This window comes from Rhinatrema bivittatum, chromosome 8, assembly GCF_901001135.1.
Source record: "Rhinatrema bivittatum chromosome 8, aRhiBiv1.1, whole genome shotgun sequence".
Classification (NCBI taxonomy): Eukaryota; Metazoa; Chordata; class Amphibia; order Gymnophiona; family Rhinatrematidae; genus Rhinatrema; species Rhinatrema bivittatum.
The window spans coordinates 91,064,905-91,070,904 of NC_042622.1; the positions used below are offsets into that span (position 1 = coordinate 91,064,905).

Here is a 6,000-nt window from a genome sequence, read left to right on the forward strand (position 1 = left end):
TGGCAGGCAGGTCGGCGCTTTTACCTTTAAACATTGGAAACGTGCGCCTGGAGGTGCGGGGCCGGGTCTCTCTCCCGGACTCTGGCTCGATCTGCTGTGGCGAACGGCTCCCGGGGGGGCATGAGCTCCCTGCCCGTCCTCTTATTTGTAGCGGCGGCGAGCGCCAGGGCCAGGACTGACCGGCATCCTCCCGGGAGGGTGAGGGGGTGGGCGAAGCACAGCGCTGTTACAGGGAGGGAGGCAGGGAGGCAGGGCAGCGGCTCTCCGATACCCGAGAGCGGAGCCTGGAAACGAGAGGAGGAAACAGATGCAACCTTGAGGCTCCGGAGCACGTGGGGGAGGGAGGGGAGGGATCACCACAGCGCCTGCCACACCCACCGAGGAGCGGAAATAAAAGAGAGGCGGGGATCTCCCCTCCGTAGCGGTCCAGTCCCTGCCAGCGACTGTATGGGGGTTGGAGGCGCTGGTTGGGTCCAGCCCCTTGCAGTCTGCATTTTACTGACATCTCTACGGTTTGCAGCCCCTGCGCGGCGCTGGTGTCTCTGGTATTTGCAGTTTCTGCATTTTGTCTGTTGGTAGTTGGTGGTTTCAGCACCTATCAAACCATCTAATGTGTCTTGGTCTCCAGCACTCTGAGCAGATGTCCAGCAAAATTCAAGAGCATCCCCAACACAGCTCTGAACTTCCCCTTAACCCCAGCTCTGAAGTCCTTCGACTCTTCCCGCTCCACCAGTGACCTCATGTACTAGAGTGGGTGTCTCCCACTGTCACTGGATGTTTCATGCATCAGGGCTTCTTTACACTGTTCATATATTTTGTCCCAGGAAGACTCCCTACATCTGAGCAGTCTCTCTGGCATTCACGGTTCATCACTGTCCTTCCAAACTTTCATAGAATTTACCCTCTAAAAGTTTTCTTCCATTTTTTTTTTAAATGGAAATAAAATCTCATGACTGGAGCAGATCAGGAATGAGAACATAATATATGCCATGCTGGGTGATGCATTTAGGGAAGAGTAACCCAAAATACGTTATGATAGATATAACATCGGGACTCGAGACATTCGGTCCGGCGGCTGCAGGTCAGCCCCTTCCCCCCTTTAAATAAGTACTGGACAACTGTATGGTATTAACAAAGGCCGCAGTTTATTAACCTAACCCGAGCCGCTAACTTAACATACATTCAAATAACAATGCCCCCTTTTCCCCCTCCTTGGCCGCCTCCCCTTCTTCACTTACCACCGCGGCCCGGTGGTAAGCTAGCGATTTGCCCCCCCCCCCCCCTCCTTACCCCGCCTCGGCATCAGCGAGGGTAAGTTTTGGGCCTGAGCATCGGCCCCTTCTTGCTCTTTAGGCCTTCCCAGGTAACGGCCCCAAGTTACCCGGGCATTCCTCCCCCACCGCCGAACAGTCCATTACCGTATTCCAATACACAAATACAACATATGGCTCGGGTTTTCCGCCTCCAACTGCGACATGCACCGATATACAACACAAAACAATAACATCCAAGGGAGGGAGGGCGGGAAGCAAAGAACCCTCCGCTTGCTCCGCTGCCTGCTTCCCAACTGCCGATAAGCCTGCTTGTTTCTAAATGCTACCCCGCCAGAACACCAATGGGAGGACTGCTTTTAACTTTCCCTCCTCCCATTGGTGTGCTCGTCTGACCAGTTCCCCTGCCCCCCCCCCCCCCGCCTCCCCCTATTCTTATCTCCTCCCCTCTATTGGCCGCCGTCCCTACTCGAGCCCAGGTTACCGTCAACGACCCCAGACTAGCCGGGGTCGTTTCTTTATATGCTGAAATCTTCTGCTCAGTGTGCAGCAGCAACCAAGAAAGCAAATAGAATGCTAGGGATTATTAGGAAAAGAATGGAGAATAAAACAGAGAATATCATAATGCCTCTGTATTGCTCCATGGTGCAACCTCATCTTGAGTATTGTGTGCAATTCTGGTAACAACATCTCAAAAAAAGACAGCAGAATTTAATGACTGGAAGAGGAACAGTGTACAAATCCAAGGCTCTCGTGCTAAACTTTCAAAAGGGAAACTTTGATAAAATGAGAAAAATTGTTAGAAAAAAACTGAAAGGAGCAGCTACAAAAGTAAAAAATGTCCAAAAGGCGTGGTCATGTTAAAAAATACCATTCTAGAAGCACAGTCCAGATGTATTCCACACATTAAGAAAGGTGGAAAGAAGGCAAAACGATTACTGGCATGGTTAAAAGGGGAGGTGAAAGAAGCTATTTTAGCCAAATGATCTTCATTCAAAAATTGGAAGAAGGATCCAACAGAAGAAAATAGGATAAAGCATAAACATTGGCAAGTTAAATGTAAGACATTGATAAGACAGGTTAAGAGAGAATTTGAAAAGAAGTTGGCTGTAGAGGCAAAAACTCACAGCAAAAGCTTTTTTAAATATATCCGAAGCAGAAAGCCTGTGAGGGAGTCAGTTGGACCGTTAGATGATTGAGGGGTTAAAGGGGCACTTAGAGAAGATAAGGCCATCGCAGAAAGATTACATGATTTCTTTGCTTCGGTGTTTACTGAAGAGGATGTTGGGGAGGTACCCGTAATGGAGAAGGTTTTCATGGGTAATGATTCAGATGGACTGAATCAAATCACGGTGAACCTAGAAGAAGATTGACAAACTGAAGAGTAGTAAATCACATGGACCGGATGGTATACACCCCCAGAGTTCTGAAGGAACTAAAAAATGAAATTTCAGACCTATTAGTAAAAATTTGTAACCTATCATTAAAATCATCCATTGTACCTGAAGACTGGAGGATAGCAAATGTAACCCCAATATTTAAAAAGGGCTCCAGGGGCGATCCGGGAAACTACAGACCGGTTAGCCTGACTTCAGTGCCAGGAAAAATAGTGGAAAGTGTTCTAAACATCAAAATCACAGAACATATAGAAAGACATGGTTTAATGGAACAAAGTCAGCATGGCTTTACCCAGGGCAAGTCTTGCCTCACAAATCTGCTTCACTTTTTTGAAGGAGTTAATAAACATATGGATAAAGGTGAACCGGTAGATGTAGTATACTTGGATTTTCAGAAGGCGTTTGACAAAGTTCCTCATGAGAGGCTTCTAGGAAAAGTAAAAAGTCATGGGATAGGTGGCGATGTCCTTTCGTGGATTGCAAACTGGCTAAAAAACAGGAAACAGAGAGTAGGATGAAATGGACAGTTTTCTCAGTGGAAGGGAGTGGACAGTGGAGTGCCTCAGGGATCTGTATTGGGACCCTTACTTTTCAATATATTTATAAATGATCTGGAAAGAAATACGACAAGTGAGATAATCAAATTTACAGATGACACAAAATTGTTCAGAGTAGTTAAATCACAAGCAGATTGTAATAAATTGCAGGAAGAACTTGTGAGACTGGAAAATTGGGCATCCAAATGGCAGATGAAATTTAATGTGGATAAGTGCAAGGTGATGCATCTAGGGAAAAATAACCCATGCTATAATTACACAATGTTGGGTTCCATATTAGGTGCTACAACCCAAGAAAGAGATCTAGGCGTCATAGTGGATAACACATTGAAATCGTCGGTTCAGTGTGCTGCGGCAGTCAAAAAAGCAAACAGAATGTTGGGAATTATTAGAAAGGGAATGGTGAATAAAACGGAAAATGTCATAATGCCTCTGTATCGCTCCATGGTGAGACCGCACCTTGAATACTGTGTACAATTCTGGTTGCCGCATCTCAAAAAAGATATAATTGCGATGGAGAAGGTACAGAGAAGGGCTACCAAAATGATAAGGGGAATGGAACAGCTCCCCTATGAGGAAAGACTAAAGAGGTTAGGACTTTTCAGCTTGGAGAAGAGACGACTGAGGGGGGATATGATAGAGATGTTTAAAATCATGAGAGGTCTAGAACGGGTAGATGTGAATCGGTTATTTACTCTTTCGGATAGTAGAAAGACTAGGGGGCACTCCATGAAGTTAGTATGGGGCACATTTAAAACTAATCGGAGAAAGTTCTTTTTTACTCAACGCACAATTAAACTCTGGAATTTGTTGCCAGAGGATGTGGTTAGTGCAGTTAGTATAGCTGTGTTTAAAAAAGGATTGGATAAGTTCTTGGAGGAGAAGTCCATTACCTGCTATTAAGTTCACTTAGAGAATAGCCACTGCCATTAGCAGTGGTAACATGGAATAGACTTAGTTTTTGGGTACTTGCCAGGTTCCTATGGCCTGGATTGGCCACTGTTGGAAACAGGATGCTGGGCTTGATGGACCCTTGGTCTGACCCAGTATGGCATTTTCTTAGTTCTTATGTTCTTATTAGAAAAGGTTCAGAGAAGGGAGACAAAATAATAAAGGAAATGGAACAATTCCCCTATGAGAAAAGGCTAAAGAGGTTAGGTCTCTTCAGTTTGGAGAAGAGAAGGCTGAGGGGAGATATGATAGAGGTCTGTAATGAGTAGAGTGGAACAAGTAAACATAAATTGGTTGTTTACTCTTTCAAAAAGTACAAAGACTAGGGGACACACAATAAAGTCACTAAGTTGTACATTTAAAACTAATAAGAGAAAATATTTTTTTTACTCAACTCATAATTAAGTTCTGGAAATCTCTGCCAGAAGATGTGGTGAAAGCTGTTGATGTAGCTGAGTTTAAAAAAGATTTGGACAAGTTGCTGGAAGAAGCGTCCATAACCATTATTAAGGAGGAGTTGTAGAAATCCACTGCTTATTTCTGGGTTAAGCAGCTTGGAATTTAGCTACCCTTTGGGATCCTGCCAGGCACTTGATAGCTGGATTAGCCATTGCTGGAAAGAGGATACTGGGCTTGATGGACCTTTGTTCTGAGCCAGTATGGCAAATCTTTTGATCTTAAGGTCCATCAACATCGAGCCCAGCAAAATGGTGCCGGCCTTACGGCAACACGATTCGACTGCAGGAGGTCGTTCCGGACCCCCGCTGGACTTTTGGCAAGTCTTGTGGGGGTCAGGAGGCCCCCCCAAGCTGGCCAAAAGTCCCTGGGGGTCCAGCGGGGGTCCGGGAGCGATCTCCTACGCTCCTGACGTCAGGGGACAAAAAAACAAAATGGCGCCGGCACTACCTTTGACCTGTCATATGACAGGTCAAAGGTAGCGCCGGCGCCATTTCTACAACGCACGGAGGTCCGAGAGTAAAAGATCACACCGAGACCCTTCCTCTGGACCCCAGGTAATTTAAGGCATTTTGGGGGGGTTCGGGAGGGTGGGGGATTTATTTTAAAGGGTCGGGGTGGGTTTTAGGGTTGTTTTAGTGTGCCGGTTTTCCCGCCCTCCCCCTTCCCCCGATTTACGATTTTTTAACGATAAATCGGGGGAATTGTTATTGTATCACGGCTCTAACGATTTTTGACGATTTAAAATATAGCGGACGATATTTTAAATCGTCAAAAAAACGATTCACATCCCTAAAACAGGATGCTGGACCTGATGGACCCTTGGTCAGACCCAGTATGGCATATTCTTATGTTCTTACCCTCTGCAGCTCTACATTTTAAACGGTTCCCAGACTCAATGATTTGGGCCATTTGAGCTCTAAACGGACTATTAGACATTCTCAGGCTGATGCAATACAGCGTGTTCAGCCGAACGCACTGATTAACCTGTGGTTGGACGCACGTTCTGGATGCACATCCACAACCCTTTATGCAATAAGGGGATTAGTGCGCCCAAAACACGCGTCCAACCCCCCCCCCGCAAAGGTAATAGCGCTCATCAGGCATTAAGTTCTGAGAAGCCTCTAAAGTTTACAGAAAAGCAGAAAATACTGTTTTTCTGTAGTTCCTCTGAGTTAATATCATGGAGGAACTGAAAAAAGGAGTTAGGTAAAAAAAAAAAAAAAAGTGCCGCGACCAGGTTAGGAAAACGGATGCTCAATTAACAAGCATCCCTCTCCCTCACCTAATCACTGAGGAGCAAGCTGGGTTTGTGAAGGGTAGGATGTCTGGGAAGCATATCATGCGCCTATGGATGGCAATGGAACA

General features: G+C 45.9%; 1 protein-coding gene across 2 annotated transcripts in view; it reads right to left on the minus strand.

Moving 5' to 3' along the window:
* FAM163B (family with sequence similarity 163 member B) overlaps nucleotides 1-342 on the minus strand; it is a 92,271-nt gene extending 91,929 nt beyond the window's left edge. The window contains exon 1 of one of the 2 annotated variants that reach the window (XM_029614254.1): nucleotides 25-342. The gene's annotated coding sequence lies outside the window, so the exon portion shown is untranslated. The remainder of the gene's footprint in view (nucleotides 1-24) is intronic. The other variant, XM_029614253.1, reaches the window with a different exon arrangement.
* Nucleotides 343-6,000: the final 5,658 nt, after the last annotated feature.